Source organism: Meriones unguiculatus, chromosome 9 (assembly GCF_030254825.1).
Source record: "Meriones unguiculatus strain TT.TT164.6M chromosome 9, Bangor_MerUng_6.1, whole genome shotgun sequence".
In the NCBI taxonomy this organism is placed as follows: Eukaryota; Metazoa; Chordata; class Mammalia; order Rodentia; family Muridae; genus Meriones; species Meriones unguiculatus.
This window is the reverse complement of record NC_083357.1, coordinates 81825739-81846202: the sequence shown is the minus strand read 5'-3', so window position 1 is coordinate 81846202 and position 20464 is coordinate 81825739. Positions and strand designations below refer to the sequence as shown.

Here is a 20464-nt window from a genome sequence, read left to right as displayed (position 1 = left end):
AAAAGCAAAACCTGGAGGGAACAGGTGTTCCACAAGGGAGAAGAGTAACAGAGCAAACAAACAAACAAACAAACAAACACCTGGGCCAAGGGGTCTTTTCTTTCTCAGACTGACACTCCAAACAAGGACCCGTGCATGGAGATAAGCTAGAACCCCTGCACAGATGTAGCTGATGGCAGTTCAGTCTCCAAATGGGCTTCCCAGTAAGGGGAACAGGGGTTGAATCTGACATGAACTCAGTAGATGATCTTTGATCATCTCTCCATGAGGGGAAAGCAGCCTTACCAGGCCACAGACGAGGACAGTGCTGCTAGTCTTGATGAGATGTGATAGGCTAGGGTCAGATGGAAGGATAGGAGGACCTCCCCTATTAGTAGACTAAGGGAGGAGCAGGGAGGAGAAGAGGGAGGGAAGGCTGGATTGGGAGAGGATGAGGGAGGGGGCTACTGCTGGGATAAAAAGTAAATAAATTATAAATAAATAAATAAATAAATAAATAAATAAATAAATACAGTATTAGATTTGAATAAAAATCATGTTATAAAATAAGGAAGTAAATAAAAATTATCAAAGTGAAGAATGTTGATGACTGTATTTTCTACATTTTAACACATTCAGTAGGATACATTGTATTTTCTGTGTATATGGTGTGTGTATGTGTGTATGTGTATGTGCACTTGCCAGTGATGTTGGGTGTGGAAAACAGATTTTGACATCAGAAATACTCTCTCAGTTGCTCTTCTGCCTTGCATTTTTTAGATAATCTCATTCTGCTCTAAAAATCTCAATATTTTGGAAGGCTTGTTTGCCATTCTAGCCAACCAAAGAGCTATATTTAGCAAATAGACATTATCAAAAAAGAAAAAAAGAAAAGGAAAGCATACATAAAACAAAAATGTGAAAAGCAATAAAGGTAGACACCCAGTTTTGACTGCTGGCCTTCAATACACATTCTATAGTAAAACCAATGTATGTATAGTCTAAAGAAAATATTAATTAAAATTTTCCTTTTAGTGTGCTCATACATCAAAATTGTAATATATGAGATGTCTCTTTTAATGCAAAATAATAATTGCAAAACCAATCACAAGTACATAGCAGATGATCTATATTTCTACATGGATCAAAATTTACTTTTATGCAAGGTCAGTCACGTTCAATATATTAAAATTACAGAACTATAGCTTATCTCTTACTTCTTATCTTTTGCGCTCCACACATATACCATATAGGGTGTGTGGAAACCAGACTTTGGAATCACAATCACACATATTATACTTCACCCACTGAACTGAACACAAATGACTAAGTATTTCTGTACAGCCCCACTGTCATCTTAAAGTTCTTTGAACTGATTTTCTCACTTGAGATTGTGCTTCATCTCACCTTTGATGACTACTTGCCTTCAGATCAAATATCTCCTTCTTTTACCCTATTCTGTGTTTTCTTTCGAAACTTTCATGCCATAAAAAAACTATTAGTTCCTTGTGGTGCAAGAACCAAATACATCTAGGCACAGGGGTCTTTTCTGAAACTGATTTTCCAACCAAGGAGCATGCATGGATATAACCTAGAACCCATGCTCACACATAGCCCATGGCAGCTCAGTGTCCAAGTGAGTTTACTTAGTAAGGGGAGCAGGGACTGTCTCTGACATGAACTAAGTGACAGGCTCTTTGGCCCTCCCACCCCCGAGGGAGGAGCAGCCTTGCCAGGCTACAGAGGAAGACAATGCAGCCATCCTGTTGAGACCTGATAAACTAGGGTCAGATGGAAGGGGAGGAGAACCTCTCCTACCAGTAGACTTAGAGAGAGGCAGGGAGGAGATGAGGGAGGGAGGGTGAGGTTGGGAGGGAATGACAGAGGGGGCTACAGCTGGGATACAAAGCAAATAACCTGTATTTAATATAAAAAATTAAAATTATAATAAAAAACTATTAGTTATATATGAAATTGTCAAACTTTACTGTGAACATCAGGTTTTTTTTTTATTTTTTAACTCAGGGCTTTAAGTTTCCATTTGCTCACAGCAATACAAATATCTGTAGAATTTCCATATTTTCTATTTTTAGATGTTTCAAGTGTCCTCTTACTTAGGACTACAATACCCTCTGAGTCTTCAAATGGCCTTCTAGCCTTGGGATAGCTGAGATAATTTTGTGATCACCTAAAAATTATTAGTAGGGCTATAGCTTAGATGCTTCAAAGTCAGAGGACCTACATGAATCCTGTCTCTTCTAGTTATTAGTCAGATGAGATTAAACAATTCAGTCAATTTCTTTGAGTCAGCTTTCTTTAAAATGGGGACAATAATACAGTTCCTGATGTTTCTGAAAGGAAAAGGGAGCACAAGCAAGGTGACAGATGATCACTTACATAATGTGCTCTCAGTATTATTATAATTATTGACACCTCCCTAGAACAGCTTTTGTTTCATTAGCTTTGTTTCTCTCCATGGTGTGTCCTGATTCAGGCTCTGCGGAGTTGACTTAAACTACTACACTCAGTCATTTGTGCTGACAGATTGACAGTGGATCCAATAACTAAATTGCATTTAGTACTTTACCAATGGACTTTTCTGAAGTATAATCCAAGCAAAGGACCAGTAATAATCAGGTAAAGTGGGGGTTAGAATTGAATAGCTTTATTATTCATTACTGCTGTAACGTCAGCCCTTCACATCTGTTCTCAGTCTCATTGTGCATTGTGTATGGGTGATACTTGGTTTCATTAGTACCTATTCTTTTCTCCTAAGCATTCATCAAAACATTTGTCTGATATCAATATGAATTTCGCTCTAGCTTTTCTCTCTCCTTTGTGTGGAATTTAATCTTGATCATCCACACAGTTTAATTCTCTGAATTACCAGATCTTTTTTACTTCTCTTGTCAAAAGTCCCAAACCCAATGAAATAATAGATCATCAATTCCTATTGTGAGAAGATGTGATATATGAAGCAGTTTTAATTTGGAAGTCAGTCTGCTGGTATGAAAAGAGAAGGTCCTTTGTTGTCTTTGGCTACTGAATTATGGCCAGCATGTGCATAAAAGCTGGCAAGAATAGCATTAAATGTCAGAATTTGAAGGCAAGAAATTATTTTATTTCACTAATATTTTATCATGAATTATAAAACTGTAATTATGTTATTAAAACAATTGTTTTAGTCATAATTTGCTCATAATTTACTGTACAATCATGATAATTATATCTCTTCCTTGCGGATGATTTTTCTTCATCTGGAAATGAGAAATGATCCTTCTATACACACACTAATATTTGAATGACGTAGGTATAAATCCCTATAGTAGAATAAAAATTGAAAGTAAAATGAGTGCTTTTTTCCCACATAATACATTGAAAGTTAACTCTCAGGTAAGTTTTTCATTTTCCATCATAGAGTAAATCTTAGAAACTTAATCAGACCAGCAGATGTGATGTGGAAGGCATACAAGAAACACATAAATTAAAATACAAATTCTTAGTAACCCATTTCTACAACCTAGAAGCACAGATCCAAAAATCTGAGGCAAAAAGATACATTGTTTATAAAAAACATAATGCTCTAGACTTAATTTGAAATATCTGAATGTATTTCTCTATTCAACATGGTTTTTAAATACTTTTCTCCCTTATATCACTACCTTAAGAATAAATGGTAATATAATAACTTAAGCTGAAGACTGGTTTATTTGTAAACTTCTATATAGATTTAAAGAGAAATTGCCAACATATCATTTTATTTATATTTAATAGCTGTATCTTCATAACTTTCTTGTAATAACAAGTAAATTGAATTGCACACAAGGTATAATTTAAGCACTAAGTTGAGTATATTACTTATGTTAAATTCTTCATAGTTCTCATACGGGCAATACTACTTTACAGATTTAAAATGAAGAAACTTAAGTTTGGGAGAGAGAGGGAAATATGACGTATTTTTCTAAGATTATTAGAAGAAATACAAACTCTTGTGTGTGTGTTCATATATATGTGTGTGTGTGTGTGTGTGTGTGTGTGTGTCTGTGTGTGATAGAACTGTGTCACTATTGTATCCATTGAATGTAAACTACTTTTTTAAGCCAAGTGTTTCATACAAATTTATCTCAAGCATATATGAAAGTTTTCCATTTGTTCGTTTTGTTTTGCTTTGGTTTGGTTTGTTTTTTCAGGGTCTTTTGCATGACAGCCAAATAGTTATCCAATGGGAAATTTATGAAAACAGGGGAACCTGCAAGAAGATTGTATTGTGAGACAATTCAGGGTTCACGGTAACTGTCAAGGAAATACCATGATAAGGTACTGGTTAAAAACTACTGGTTTAAAATATGAGAAAAAGAGAGACTTTGGTCATGAAATGGGTCTGAGGGTGGTCAGCCTTTCTATAACAAAGGAACAGATCCACAGAGCATGGTGCAAATACAGAAATGATCAGTGTCCCTGCATGGTAACTGCTAATAAAAGTTACAGCCATTGGTAACACAAAGAGGGCAAGCTGCAGTCTTATTTGTGGTGGCCTATACTGAGTGGGCTAGGCTCCACATTTCCTTATCTCTACTACAGAACTATAGGAGCACTGGCCATTCTAGGGATTGGGTAATAGGGAAGATCCATGTATGTTTTTGCAGCAACACAAGTTCATTCTTCTCTATTTGCACTAACATGCAATTGGGTAGCTGTATCACATTTTCTTTATATACTCATGTATGAAATAAATCTTTATTATATTTGGTACCATAGCTATGGTATCAACTCTCTCTCTCTCTCTCTCTCTCTCTCTCTCTCTCTCTCTCTCTCACACACACACACACACACATATATATATGATCAAAATAAACATGAGAGCAAAGGTATATGGCATCAACTTAGTGGCAGGCTCTCTGATCACCTCCCCATGGAGGGCGCAGCCTAACTAAGACACAGAGGAAGACAATGCCTCCAGTCCTGATAAGACCTGATAGGCTAGTGTCACAGAGAAGGGGAGGAGGACCTCCCCTGTCAGTGGACTAGGGGAGGGCCATAGGGGGAGAAGTGGGAGGGAGCATGGGATTGAGAGGAGATGAGGAAGGTGGCCACAGACTGGAATAAATGTGAATAAAAGTGAATAAATTGTAATAAATAATAATAATTAATATAAAAATTAAAAACCCACGGTATTTCAAAGAGGAAAATGTGTCACTCATATTATTTTCATGAAGACCTGCTTGGTTTTGTTTTTGATTGTTTGTTTGTTTTGTTTTTTATTAAATTTTAATTTTTTATATTGATTCCAGTTTATTCACTTTGTGTTCCAGCTGTAGTCCCCTTCCTCACTCCCTCCCAAACTCACCCTCCCTCCCTCATCTCCTCCCATGCCCCTCTCCAAGTCCACTGATAGTGGAGGTCCTCCTCCCCTTCCATCTGACCCTACCTTATCAGGTTTCATCAGGACTGGCTGCATTGTCCTCCTCTGTGACCAGGCAAGGCTGCTCCCCCCTTGGGGGTGGTGGTAAAAGAGCCAGCCCCTGAGTTCATGTCAGAAACTGTCCCTGTTTCCCTTATTAAGATACCCACTTGGACACTGAGCTGCTATGGGCTACATCTGAGTAGGGGATCTAGGTTATTTCCATGAATGGTCCTTGGTTAGATTATCAGTCTCAGAAAAGACCCCTGTGCCAAGAGATTTTGGTTCTGTTGCTCTCCTTGTGGAGCTCCTGTCCACTCTAGGACTTATTATCTCTCCCTTCTTTCATAAGATTCCCTGCATTCTGCCCAATGTTTGGTTATGAGTCTTTTTTTTTTTATATATATATACTGCTGAGTAGAGTCTTTTACAGGCTTTCTGTCGTAGGCTCCTGTCCTGTTTCCTGTTTTCTCCTTCTTCCAATGTCCATCCTGTTTGTCTTTCTGAGTGAGGATTGATCATCTTACCCAGGGTCCTCCTTCTTGTTTATCTTCTTCAGATATACAGATTTTGCTATATTTATCCTATACTGTAGGTCAAGTGTCCACGTATAAGTGAGAATATACCGTGTGTGTCTTTCTGCTTCTGGGATACCTCACTCAGGATGATCTTTTCTAGATCCCACCATTTGCCTGCAAAATTCATGATTTCCTTGTTTTTAATTGCTGAGTAGTATTCCATTGTGTAAATGTACCACAATTTCTGTATCCATTACTCCATTGAGGGACATCTGGGTTGTTTCCAGGTTCTGGCTATTATGAATAAAGCTGCTACGATCATAGTTGTGTACTTGAGCATCTTTTGGATATATGCCTAGGAGTGGTACAGCTGAATCTTGAGGTAGCATTATTCCTAATTGTCTGAGTAAGTGCCAGATTGATTTCCAAAGTGGTAGTACAAGTTTACATTGCCACCAACAATGGGGGAGGGTTTTTGAAGCAAGCTTTTGCTAAATATTTAACCTAGACAGACCTCACACTCAAGATCCATCTACCTTAACTCCATGTCCTCGATACTCAAGAGTGGATCAAACCTTGCTAACGCTTTTGATCGATAATCTGGAGTGAGACTCAGGATTCTAATTGCTGCTTCTTTCCTGAGACAGGCTCAGGGTAGCTCTTCTGAGAAAAGAGAACATACCATCATGTCTTGTTCTGTATTTTACTACTAATTTTCTCTCTTTGTATCAACAGGATGGCTAAACAAACTCTCTCTGTGTCCCATATCAAACAGGAAAAATACCACTAAAATTAATATGTTTTCAGCATAGACTTCACCACACTAATCAGTTCATGAAACTGTGTACAGAAAGTAATCAAGGTCATTGAATTGGTATAATTTGGCGTCCAGTCTATGTACCACTTCTTGTTCCTTCCATAAAAAAAGGGGTCATCAGCAGAACCAAACTGTACAATGTGAGGTCAGTGGGTCTTGATCATCTCCCACAGCCAGGGCTTGCTGAAGTACCCACTTGAATGCTTGTTTTCATCCCCCAAGCCTAATGTGCGTGCAGACACCAATACAAGAACATATACTTGATATGTTTCTGCATACCTCGTGACCACAATGGCCCCAGACCTGTGGTCTATAATGATGGTACTCCTGTCACAGCACAGCTCTGTCTCCATGAAAGACAGCTGAAGGCTCTCTCAAGCTATAATTGAGTCAGGAAGCTTTATAGCCAGACACTGGAAACCAGAAATCTGTTCCAGCCCCTTCTCACCCAGCCATATAAGCTTTGGGTGACCACATCCCTGCCTCTATATCAGAAACAATCACTGCCTTTTTAGAGGACAACATGAATACTGACACTGAGACCCCTGCCTAGGGTTGCTCAGTCCTAGACTGCAAGAGTGAATAAGGAGCATCAGGGAAAGGGAGGTATATGATCAAAATATATTATATGAAAAAACTTTTAACTGAAGAAAAGGAAGTTGAAAAAGATAGGTGTCACATTGCAGTTTTGTGTATATGGTAAGTACCTTTTGAACATCATATATTGGCTGGCATGGCCTTTCGTCCATTGTTTTTGTTATGTTTTTAAAATTGTGACTTGTAGTATTCTAGTCCAGTATTGACTCTTGCTGATTATTTTTCCTGGCATCTCTGTTTATTCCATAGGTCTATATATCGGTACCAAGTTGTTTTGATGACAGTTTTTTGTTATGTCTTAAAATTAGATTTTGTAATGCCTCTAGCTTAGTTTTTGCTTTCAAGTTGCTTTTGTTGCTTGAGACCTTTAGTGCTTCTGTATACATTTTAGGATTGCTGTCACCAATATTGTAATAAATATCACTGATATATTGATGACGATTGTGTTGTCTGTGGATAACTTTGGGTAGTATGCACCATTTCAATACCATTACTTCTCCCAATCCATAAGCATAAGACATATTTCTCCTTTGTGTGTGTTCTTTATTTCTTTGATCAATGTATTTAATTTTCGTTGTAGAGTTCTTTCTTTTCTTGGATAAATGTATTGCTAGTTGTAGAAAGTTTACAGAGATACATGTTTTATAATGTCTTTCTCATCATGTTTGTCATTGGTAGGTAAAAATTTATTGATTTTCTTGTACGATTTTATATTCTGAAATTTTATCAATTCTCCAATCCTATCTTTCTAAAATATTCATTGGGATTTTCTGTGCTTACAATCACATGATATAAAAATAGTAATTATAGACTTTCTCCTTTATTATTTGCATGTCTTTATTAACTGCTCTGACCAAATTTTTAGTACCATATTGAATAACAACAACAAGGGTGATCATTTATGACTTGTCCTAATGCTTTAATTTCCTCAAACTATGCTGGTTGAAGGACTGTAATATATACCCTTCATTATGTTAAAATAAACTCCTTCTATACTTGGTGCCATTTTTATTAGCAGATAATTTTAGTTTTTAAGGCATAATAAGCAGATGTAAATTTTCATGTATCCTAAAATAGACTGGAATTTACTATGTAACTCCAGCTGGTCTTGACATTGAGATTCTCCTCCTTAAACCTTCCCAAGTACTGTGGCTACAGGTGTGCACAACCATACCTGTCAAAAGGATGCTCTCTGCACTTCCTGATGAATCCTCATCACAATATTTGTACTGTTTAATAGTTCTAATTTCATCTACTTTTGGCTTTTTAAAATAAAATGAGGTTGTCTTGATCATTAAATTTTTAATAATTTCACTTATGCTTTCACAAAATAACTCTTTATCTAAACTTTATATTGCTTATTTTGGTCTGTGTTAAGATACATTTGTCTGGGTTTTTGACTTTTTATTTGTTTTGATCCAGATAATTTTTGTTTGAATGATTTTGTTTGAAAAATTTTGTTCTTATTGTTTCTTTAGTCATATATGACTAAACTTCTTTGTTGAAGTTTTTGTTTTTACTTGTCTAGAAAAGTTTTAAAATTTGCTTCTTTTAAAATTTTCTGTTTGTTCTTCATGTACTTGTATTCTTTATAAATTTTCTTCTCTTACCTGTTTCCAGTTGTATTCCTGTGATCATAAGGATGTGTAATATGTTTTCTTCTTTCCTTTCTTTCTTCCTTTTCTTTCTTTCTTTCTTCCTCTCATTCCTTTTTTCTTTTTCCTTTTCTTCCCTGAAATTTCTAAAGCTTGTTTTATGGCTTAATGCATGGTATTTTAGAGAACATTCCATGTGCTTGCTGGCATAGAGAGTACATAGTACAGCTACTGGTTGAAATAGTCTGTAAATTTAACAGAGTAAACCTTTCCTCTGATCTTCTAAGGTTTCTCCTTGGAAATCCAGTACCAGGGCACATGGTAGTCTTAAATGTGCCTTGTGCTCTTCTAGTCCATTATATAGCATCAAATCTTTGCCTTATGTACTTGATAATATATATGTAATACACTACAAAGAAAATATTTTAATCATGTCTATATAGTAACTCCAGATGACCTGTGATAGAATCATGTTTTCCTCATTGAAGAATTCTCCTATTACTCCACTCAGTATGCTTTCTGTGCCTTTATTCTCCTTCCCCTTCATAAACACTGAAAATATGAAGAAAGCTTCTTTAACTGTCATTGCAAAATTCCCTACTGCTCTCTTCATTAAAATATTTTTGTCTTAGATACTTCACATGGCTGATTTTAAGATCGAACAATCTTCTTCTGCAAAATCTAGCTGTGGGGAAAGGAGAACTCTCCTCCACTGTTGGTAGGAATATAAACTTGTACAACCACAGAAGATGACAGTGCAGCCACTCCTGATGTGATTCGATAGACTAAGATCAGAAGGAAGGAGAAGACGACCTCCCCTATTAGTGGACTTGGGGAGGGGCATGTGTGAAGAAGGAGGAGGGAGGACGGGACTAGGAGGGGAAGAGGGAGGGGCATATGGGGGGATACAAAGTGAATAAAGTATAACTAATAAAATAAAAAAATAAAATAAAGAAAGAAAAAATTTTTTGTCTTAGATACTTCTTAAAATCACATGGCTGATTTTAAGATCCAACAGTCTTCTTCTGCATAATCTAGCTGTTATTGAAGATTTACACAATGCCTGTATTTGTTTTATTGAGTTCTCAATTTTCAGAATTTCTGTCTGCCTTGTTTCTTTGATGAATTCCTAACTTGTAGTATTAATTGTTTTTCTAATTTCTCTGAATTGTTTGCATTCCCTCTCTTGAATTTTATCCAGTTTCCCTATAAGCATTCTTTTGAATTTTCTGTCAAAACAATGACTAGAGAGTTATTGCAATTGCCCTGATTTACAGACATCATGCTAATGCCCATATGTCTTGTGACTTTATATTGAAATTTGCACCTCTGAAGATCAGTGGTCTCTACTGTTTTCAAATGGTGTTATTGAGAGTAACCAGCTTTTTCTTGAAGAAATCTTTTGGATAGTAACCTCCCCCCCTCCCCCCCAAAAAAAGCTATGCTTGTCTTAGACAAAGCTGTATACAATAATATTTTCTCCCTATTACTTTCTGAACTGTAACCCATAGTTTAAGTGTTCTATGTGTAAAAACAAAGCCAGAAACTACATAAAAAGATAATATTGGGGAAGGCCATGTGGCAGCAAATCTATGGGGTACAGGGAATGTTTGCTCAACAGTATGTCCAGTGAAATGAAAAATAAGCAGGGACTTTGCAACGGCCAGGAAGGGCAGAGGGATGCATGTTAATGTATTCACTGTGCACCTGACACCAGTGACAGGTTGATTAGGATGATGACTTCATGGTTTGCAGAACTTGATCTGATTTAAGTAGATACTTGATGTGCCTTAGGGAAATTATGGGACTGAAAAGAATAGCAGTAGATATTGACAACCAAGTCATTGTCCATGCTTTGGAAGTAAGGAAAACATGTTCATTTCAAGTGACAAAGATACTATGGAAGCATAAAAAAATCTCCTGTAGGATCTTTCTCATTCAGTCTTCTAAATTAGGGTTATGCTCGTAGAAATGTACAATATTCCATTCTTTATGTCACTGTTCTAGTTATTTTTTTGTCACCTTGTCACAATCTAGGCTTATCTAGGTTGGGAAACTCAGTTGAGAAAATGCCTACTGTAGGATAATATGTCAGGTTTTTTTCTTGTTTAATGGCTGATGTGAGAGGGTGAGATCACTTTGTGTGAAGACCCCTGAACACATGGTCTTGGGTGGTGTAAGAAAGCCGGCAGAGTAAGATAATAAGGAGTGTGCCTCCCTGGTTACTACTTCAGCTCCCCACTTCATGTTCCTGCTTTGACTTCCCTCATTAGAATATAACTGTGGATATACAAGCCAAATAAACCCTTTACTCTCTGATTTGATTTGGTCAAGAGAAAACTTAATATAACAATTTTTAAGCCTAGAGTTGCATTTCTCTTCCCTTTCGTATTTATTTTTATTTCTTAGGTATGTGTCTTTGCTTCCATATATGTTTGGGTGCTACATGCTTTCCAACAGAGCCAGAAGAGTATAGTGGCTCTCCTGGAACCAGAGTTACAGATGGTTATCAACCACCATATGAGTATGGGAAATTTAATACAGGTACTGTAAACCACTGAGCAATGTGTCCCGACCTGAGTTACATTTCTGAGAATATAAGAAAAAACTCCGGGAAAGAAAGTTTCATCAATATTTCTCATGACATCAACAACATATAATTAATCTCTTTGGTGTGAACATGAATTACTTTTCATATTCAAGTTGTCATGTCTGAATCAGTTTTTCTCACTTATGCATCATTTATTGACAAATTATAAAAACTTTTTGAGAAACACAAACTTTTCAAGAGTTTAAAAACATGTAGATTACATTGGAGGCAAGCAATTTACTGGCAAATAAGGAAAAAAAGTTCATTGACTTTTTTTCAAGATATCATTTCTTTTCATTGCATTTAACCTTCCCATTTCTATTTGTCATATTTGGAAATTTCGTAAAGAGGTTAAATTTGTAATAAATTATTGATTCAAATTTTGTTTCAATACATGTGCATCTCTTACTGCTAGAACAGCTTGAAATATATTTAAACAAATATGAACACGAGAAGACCGAATATTGAAAAGTTAAAATGAAAATTCTATAATTACAATGTCACTTTTGTTGCTATATTAACCTAATGGTTGTCAAATCTCCTATGATCACATCATTCTGTAAAGTTCCTCTTGTTTTATAGATTCTTACCAGTTTCTTCAGGATTATTAGTTTGATACTGGCTGGCCAAAGTGGTGTTTATCAGTCAGTTGACATTCTTTTACTTGCTACTTGCAACTTTGATCACTTTTAGACATGACCAGTCTCAAGTCAAAAAAGGAAGCTCTTTTGTATCCCCATCTCCACACTTCCCTCCCATTTTAGCCTCTGTCTAGTTTTTTTTAATTGAACAGAGCACTCTCTTTTTTACTGATTTATAGATCTCCCTTCCTTCTTCAAGTTTTCTCACATTAAATGTATTCTGCTATAGAATTTGTTCAATCTTTGTGTGTCTTTCCTTCTGTGCCAAATATTCAAATGACTTAAAATACACCTAGCTACTTGAAAGTAAATAATATTTTGTATTTTTATTTTTGGTGTGGTATTAACTACATGTAAGTGTTATGTCAAAGGGCTATGGAAAGGAAGAAAGAAAAAAGAGAAAGGGGGGAAAGGAAGGAAGGAGAGAAGGAAGGAAGAAAGAAAAAAAGAAAGGATGCTAAATTATCAATGTTTAGATATGATTAAATGATCATAATAGTACACATCTCTGGAGACTGACTCTTCCTAATTCTTTTGCCAAGAAGAAAATGTGTTAGGTAAATCAAATCAAAAACTACCCTGTAGGGCTGGAGAGATGGCTCAGAGGTTAAGAACAGTGGCTCTTCTTCCAAAGGCACTGGGTCAAATTCCCAGCAACCACATGGTAGCTCATAACCACAGTGAGATCTGTTACTCTCTTCTGGCACAAATGCATCCTGAGTGAAAAATCCCAGAAGCAGAAAGACATTGTACATACTCACTTATAAGTGGATATTAGACATATAATATAGAGTAAACATACTAAAATCTGTACACGTAAAGGACCTAAGCAAGAAGAACCCTGGGTAAGATGATCAATCCTCATTCAGAAAGGCAAATGTGATGGACATCAGAAGGAGAAAACAGGAAACAGGATAGGAGCCTACCACAGAGGGACTCTCGGAGACTCTACCCAACAGGGTATTAAAGCAGATGCTGAGATTCACAGCCAAACTTTGGGGAGAGTGCATGGAATCTCATGAAAGAAGGGGGAGATAGAAAGAACTGGAGAGGACAGGTGCTCCACAAGACCAATAGAACCAAAAAATCTGGGCAAAAAAGTTTTTTCTGAGACTGATACTTCAACTAAGAACTATGCATGGAGTTAACCTAGAACCACTGCACAGATGTAGTCCATGGCAGCTCAGTATCTAAGTGGGTTTCCTAGTAATGGGAACAGGGGCTGCGTCTGACATGAACTCAGAGACTCTTTGATCACCTCTCCCTGAGGGGGAAGCAGCCTTACCAGGCCACAGAAGACAATGCAACCAGTCCGGATGAGACCTGATAGACTAGGATCAGATGGAAGTGGAGGAGGACCTCCCCTATCAGTGGACTGGGGGAGGGTCATGGGTGGAAAAAAGGGAGGGAGGGTGGGATTGGGAGGGGAAGAGGGAGGCAGCTTCAGTTGGGATACAAAGTGAATAAACTGTAATTAATAAAAAAAATGAACTAAAAAAAAATAAAGTACCCTAAAGAACAAGATACAGGGAGTTTAGTAATTAAATACTTAGGTGTTGATGTCTAAAAACTGAGGTTGAAACCCCTGCTCTGACATTATCTGGCTGGGCAACATTTCATTATATTAGTTTTCTAAGCTTCTACTTTTATCTAGGTAAAATGAGAAATATAGTGCATCACATAATTTGGAGTGGAAATTAAATAAAAAAATATATCACACTCTTTTCTAGTAGGCTAAATGTAAAAATGCATTGATTAAATATGATAATTTGCTATCACTGGTCTAAATTTGCCTCTTGCAAGTTATTAAAGGAAATGCTTATCTTATATCACCTTCGCCTATTGACCAGTAGTTTCAAAGGGTACCTTCTAAAAGTTGTCACCTCAAACCTTATCCTGCCCCACAACTAGAGGGCTTTTTAACTATATTAAATTATATAGATATATATATATTTCGTTTTTAAAGGGGTTATCAATTGATCCTTTAAACTGTTTGTGTTTGAATTGACCCTGTTTATCACATATTCATCAAATCAATTCTACTGAGAAGAATTTCCTTTTACAATAAAAAAATTTTCTCAGTTTTTGTTGTCCAGTATTCAAGTGCTGATGTCCTATGGGTGCGTAATTTTAATTTAATTTAATTTAGTGCAATTCAACTTAATACATTTTTTTTTCTAGCCATATTTCACATACATTATGGTTACATTTAACTTCCATCTGCCATTTGGGGAGGCATGCTAACAAGTAAACCATCTATCTCTTCACAGTTTTTTCATGATTATATCAATTTCCTGGAATACTTTTGTTTTAATTTGATAATGAGTATGTTTTATCACAGTATTATTGTGCTTAAAATGTCTTTGGTCAAATGCATACTTTAAAAGTATGTTATCCGGAGACATCTTATTTCCCTCTTCTTCCATAAGAATTCTGGTACTCTGCCCAAAGTTTGGCTATGAGTCTCAGTATCTCCTTTGATATCCTGGTTGGTAGAGTCTTTCAGAAGTCCTCTGTGGAAGGCTTTTGTCTGTTTCTTTTCTTCTACTACTTCCGATGTCTATATTGTTTGCCCTTCTGAATGAGTAAAAGGAGACCAACAGAGCCAAAACATCTGAGCTCAACAGACTGATCAACAAAGGACCACACATAGAGAAGACCTAGATCCCCTGCTCAGATGCCCATGGGCAGCTTAGACTCCATGTGGGTTCCCTAGTAAGGGGAGTAGGAGCTGTCACTGACATGAACTCAGTGGCCAGCTCTTTGATCACCCTCCCCTGGCCAGGTGACCTAACTAGGCTGCAGAAAAAGAGGATCCAGACAGTCCTGATGAGATCTGATAGGCTAGGATCAGATAGTAGGGGACCCATATTAGGGGACCAGGGAAAGGGCATAGGGGGAGAAGAGGGTGGGTGGATGGGATGGGAGGAGATGAGGGAGGGGGCTGCAGTGGGGATACAAAGTGAATAAATTGTAATAAATAAATATGTAAATAAAATTAAATTTAAAAACAAACAAAAAACTATATAAACACTATATCCGCCCAACTCTGGGCAGAGTTCCGGAATTCTTGTGCAAGAAGAGGGAGATAAAATGTCCTGGAATAAGATACTTTAAAAGTATGCATTTAACCGAAAACATTTCAAGAACAATAATACCACAGTATTAAAAGCGTGACTAAAGAATCAATGTTATAAGTAGCAAAAAAGAATGTTTATGAAACTTAAGTACAAATTTCCACTATTGTGGTCTGGTTTTATTATTTTTTTTGAAAAATGATTTTTTTTATTTTTTTTTACACTTTATTCACTTTGTATCCCACCATAAGCACCTCCCTCCTCCCATTCCAGTCCCACTCTCCCTCCCCCTTCTTCACGAATGCCCCTCCCCAAGTTCACTGATAGGGGAGGTCCTCCTCTCCTTCCTTCTGATCTTAGTCTATCAGATCACATCAGGAGTGGCTGCATTGTCATCTTCTGTGGCCTAGCAAGACTGCTCTCCTTTCAGGGGGAGGTGATCAAAGAGCAGGCCAATCAGATTTATATTTAAAAAGATAGTTGTGAGCTTTATAGGAACTGTTTCATGAGTTAGAATGCACCAAAAACAATTAATTTGAAAGTGACATACTGTTATGGAAGTCAGAGGCAGTCCCTCTTCCCATTACTATGTAACCCACTTGGACACTGAACTGCCATGGGCTACATCTATGCAGGGGTTCTAGATTATCTCCATGCCTGGTACTTGGTTGGAGTATGGGTCTCTGGGAAGACCCCTGTGTTCAAATCTTCTGGTTATGTTGCTCTCCTTGTGGGGTTCCTGTCTTCTCCATAACCTACTATTTCCCACTTCTTACATAAGATTCCATGCACTCTGCCCAACACTTGGCCATGAGTCTCAGCATCTGCTTTGATAGTCTGCAGGGCAGAGTCTTTCAGAGGCCCTCTGTGGCAGGTTCCTAGGTTGTTTCCTGCTTTCTTCTTCTTCTGATGTCCATCCTCTTTGCCTTTCGGGATGGGGATTGAGCGTTTTAGTCAGGGTTAGTTTATTAGTTTCTTTAGATGTACAGATTTTCATAGTTTTATCCTATAAGTCTATATGAGTGAGTATATACCGTTTATGTCTTTCTGCTTCTGGGACAGCTCACTCAGGATGATCCTTTCCAGGTCCCACCATTTACCTGCAAATTTCATGATTTCCTTATTTTTCATTGCAGAGTAATACTCCATTGTGTAGATGTACCACAGTACTCCCAAAGTTAAGGAGGCTTTTATATATATTTAAATTTATTTATGTTTGATTGCACTTTCTATTATTTTGGTTAATTTCAAATATTTGAAAAGAATTACTTTCTTTGGATTATGCATTAGAAGTTATCTATTTTTTTTTAATGTGTATTCCTTAAGTCTCTGCCTCCCTGTTCCAATCCCCCAACACTAGATAGGAGGTAAAGAAGGTTAGAGGAGAAAGATGCATAGACCTCTTTAGAGTATTTCCTGTTCTTTAGGCTCATTGGCTTCCTTGGGGCAAGTCCAATCATTTTTTGTGTCAGGATATCTACAATATCTCATCAAACTGCGGCAACAGCAACAATGAGCAGTAGGGGAAACAGCAGCATTCTTCTTTCTCAGAGACCTCCAACAGTCTCTGGGCTCTGCCATCCATTCTCCCTCCATAGTCCACAGAATTAAACGACCTGGCAGTGATCACGCCCTTCTCAGATCCTGCACGTGGCAAACAGTCTGCCACTCTGGACATTCCCATATTCCACACCTGGGACTAAATAAAAAACAAAAACATGTTTATATAAAATAACTGAGATTTTAAAGACACCAAGACTTCCATAACAGTATGTCACTTTCAAATTGTTTTTGGTGCATTCTAACTCATGAAACAGTTCCTATAAAACTCACAGCTATCTTTTTAAATATAAACAAACTGATGTAGATCATTAACTGTCATGTATCAACCATTAATATTAGGGTTTGCCTTACAATTAATATTTTCATATTTTCTTCCAAGAATATCAATGAAACAGCCTTACTGAGGTCAAATGTAGCCTGCTGAAGTCGACGAAGTTTTCCCATAAAATTCATTTAATTTGCCAGTCTAGCACCTCTATCAAAAAGCAAGTTATTTTTGTGAGCCCATGCTGGCTCCTAATGATTATTGCTTTCTCTTCAAATACTCTCCAAACATCTGTTTAATAACTTGTAGAATTTTACTCAATCCTTTTATTCCATGCCAGGAGGATTGCAGAAGGGCCTAGTTGTAAAGCTGTTTTTTGTGTTCTATTTTGTTCATAATTCCTTGAAATTGTAATTCCTTTAAATTAAGAATTACACTTTTCACCAAGCAGTAAAAAATACACATCATACTTCTGAACTCACTACATACTAGATACATGAATGAAGAGTTAAAGTTACTTTATTTGATTGGGTCAATTAAATCAGTACTTATTTAAAGCAAGGTTTTTCAAACACAAGATTGATGGAAGGTGGGAGATAAGCAGAGGTGAGGTTCTCTTTTATCAGGCTAATGAAGATGGCTTTAAAAATTTTCTGATCAAGAAGATTTAGGTACAGCAATTTAAGGATGATAGAATTCTATAGAAGACAATGTATATGAATTGTTAATTCATAGTTAGCTATCTATGTGCACACATGCATGTTTCCACATGTGCATTACTAATTAGGTGAGAGGAATATACAGATATTACAGACACCATCCTTAGGTTTGTAGACATCTACATTTTATTATAGTAAAATTAATAAAGTCTCTAAAAAATGACCAAGCTGCTCATCTGTTGCATACATGTAAAAGTCTCTTTGGTTGGGGGTTCAGTCTCTGTGACCCCCATGGGCCCATGTTAATGTACTCTGTAGGTTTTCTTGTGCTGTCCTTGTCTCCTCTGACTCCCTCAGTCTTTCATACCACTCTTCCACAAGACTCCCCAGCTCAGCCTATTGTTTGGCTGTGAGGTCTCTGCCTCTGTTTCCATCAGCTTCTAGATGAAGCCTCTCAGAAGACAGTTGTCAGGCTCCTATTCATAAACACAGCAGAGTATCATTAATAATGACAAGGGTTGGCTCTCTCCCATGAAGTAGGTATCAAGTTGGGCCAGACATTGTTGGCTACCCTCTCAATCTCTACTCCATTTTTATTCCTACACTTCCTCTACAGATGACAATTTGGGGGGGGGGTCAAAGGTTTTATTGGTGAGTTGTTGTCCACTGCCTCAACTGCCATCCCCACCTGATTACAGGAGGTAGTGCTATAGGTTCCATATCACCCACTGTTGGGAGTTTCAGATAGGGTCAGCCCTATAACACCAGGGAGCTTCCTAGTCCCAGAGATAGCCCTATTGGTTTCTGTCTTTTTCCAAGTACTCCCTCCACCCTCCAGGCCTGATTTCTCCACATCCGATCCATACCCAGATAACCTTTCCTCTCTCCCAAACATTTCCCCCTCTACATCCACTCCCCTCACCAGGAAATTGAAGCATACCCCTTGGGCCCTACTTGTTACTTAGGTTCTTCGGGTATGTGGATTGTAGCATGATTATCCTACACATTACGACTAATATCTGCTTTATAAGTGAGTATATACCATATGTGTCTTTCTGGGTCTGGTTTACCTTACTCAGGATGAAATTCTCTATTTCCATTCATATGCCTACAAACTGCATGATGTCTTTGCTTTAAATAGCTGAGTAGTATTCCACTGGTAAATGTATCACGTTTTCTTTATCCATTCTTTGGTTGAGAGACATGTAGGTTGTTCCCAGTTTCTGGTTGTTACAAATAAAACTTCTATGTACATAGTTGAGCAAGCATGCCTGTGTTATGGTAGAGAATATTTTGAGTATATGCCCAGGAGTGGTATAGCTGGGTCTTGAGATAGAAGTATTCCCAATTTTCTGAGAATGTGCCAAATTAATTTCCAAAGTAGTTGTACAAGTTTACATTCCCACCAGCAATGGAGGAGGGTTCCCCTTTCTTTACATCCTCACCAGCACATGCTGTCAAGTTTTTGATCTTAGTCATTCTGATGTTTGTAATATTATACAAAATTGTTTCCTCTATCCTGTTTCTTTTTAAATTTTCCATAATAAGATGAGGATTACTATTTAAAGGTCTATAAAGAATTGTGTTGGTATTTTAATGAGAATTGCACTGAATCTATAAATTGGTTATGGTAAGATGGCCATTTTTACAGACACTCCTACAGATTGATGAGCATGGGGGATCTTCCTATCTTCTGATATCTTCTTCATTTCCATTCTTCAAAGACTTGAAACTTCTTGTTTAACAGGTCTTTCATGTGATTGGTTAGAGTTACACCAAGATATTTTATATTATCTGTGGCTAATATGAAGGGTGTTGATTCCCTAACTTTTTTCTCACCCTGTATATCGCTCATGGAAAAGAGGGCTACTGATAACTTTTAATTAATTTTTTTATTCAGACATTTTGATGAAGGTGTTTATCAGCTGAGGAGTTCTCTGATAGAATTTTTGCGGTCACTTATGTAAACCATCATATTATCTGCTAATAGGGATACTTTGACATCTTCATTTCCAGTTTTCTTTCACCTTGATCTCCTTCAGCTAGTTGTCTTATTGTTATAGCTAAAACTTTTTAAGTAGTTTATTAAATATTTTCAGAAAGAGTGGTCAGCTTTGTCTTGACCTTGATTTTAGTGTTATTGCTTGAAATTTCTCTCATTTAATTTGATGTTGGCCATTGGCTTGCTGTATTTATTGTGTTTAAGTTGTCTCCTTCTTATATTCCTATTATTCTTAGGTTTGGTCATTTCATAGTGTCCCAGATTTCTTCATCTCATGATTTAATATTGACTTTGATCAATGTATTGATTTCTTTAACAATATCTTCTACACTTGGGATCCTCTCTTCCATCTCTTGTATTCTGTTCATGATGCTTGCAACTGTATGCCTGTTCTCCTTCTTTAGGTTTTCAATCCCCAGGATTCCCTTACATTGTGTTTTCTTTATTGCTTCTAGTTCCATTTTTAGCTTTTGAACTATATTGTTCATTTCTTTTACTTGTTTGACTGTATTCTCCTGTATTCCTTTAAAGTATTTATTCATTTCCTCTTTAAACACCTCTCTCTATATATAAGATTGGGTTTTGGGTCACCTTTTTGTGCTTTGGCTTGCTGTTTAGGATAGCTGGGCTTTGTTTGTGCCATCTTGTACTCGCTCTTGGTTGTGTTCTTATGATGGCTTTTAGCCTTCTGGTTGTCCCTGGTGTTAGGTGGATGTTTCTAATGCTGAAAGGACTCCTTGGCGAGGCAGTCAGAGTCTTG

At 37.1% G+C, this 20464-nt stretch overlaps 1 pseudogene; it reads right to left on the bottom strand.

The window, feature by feature from the left end:
* Positions 1-6690: 6690 nt before the first annotated feature.
* On the bottom strand, positions 6691-16899 carry LOC110565209 (putative hydrolase RBBP9; annotated as a pseudogene).
* Between the last annotated feature and the right edge of the window lie 3565 nt (positions 16900-20464).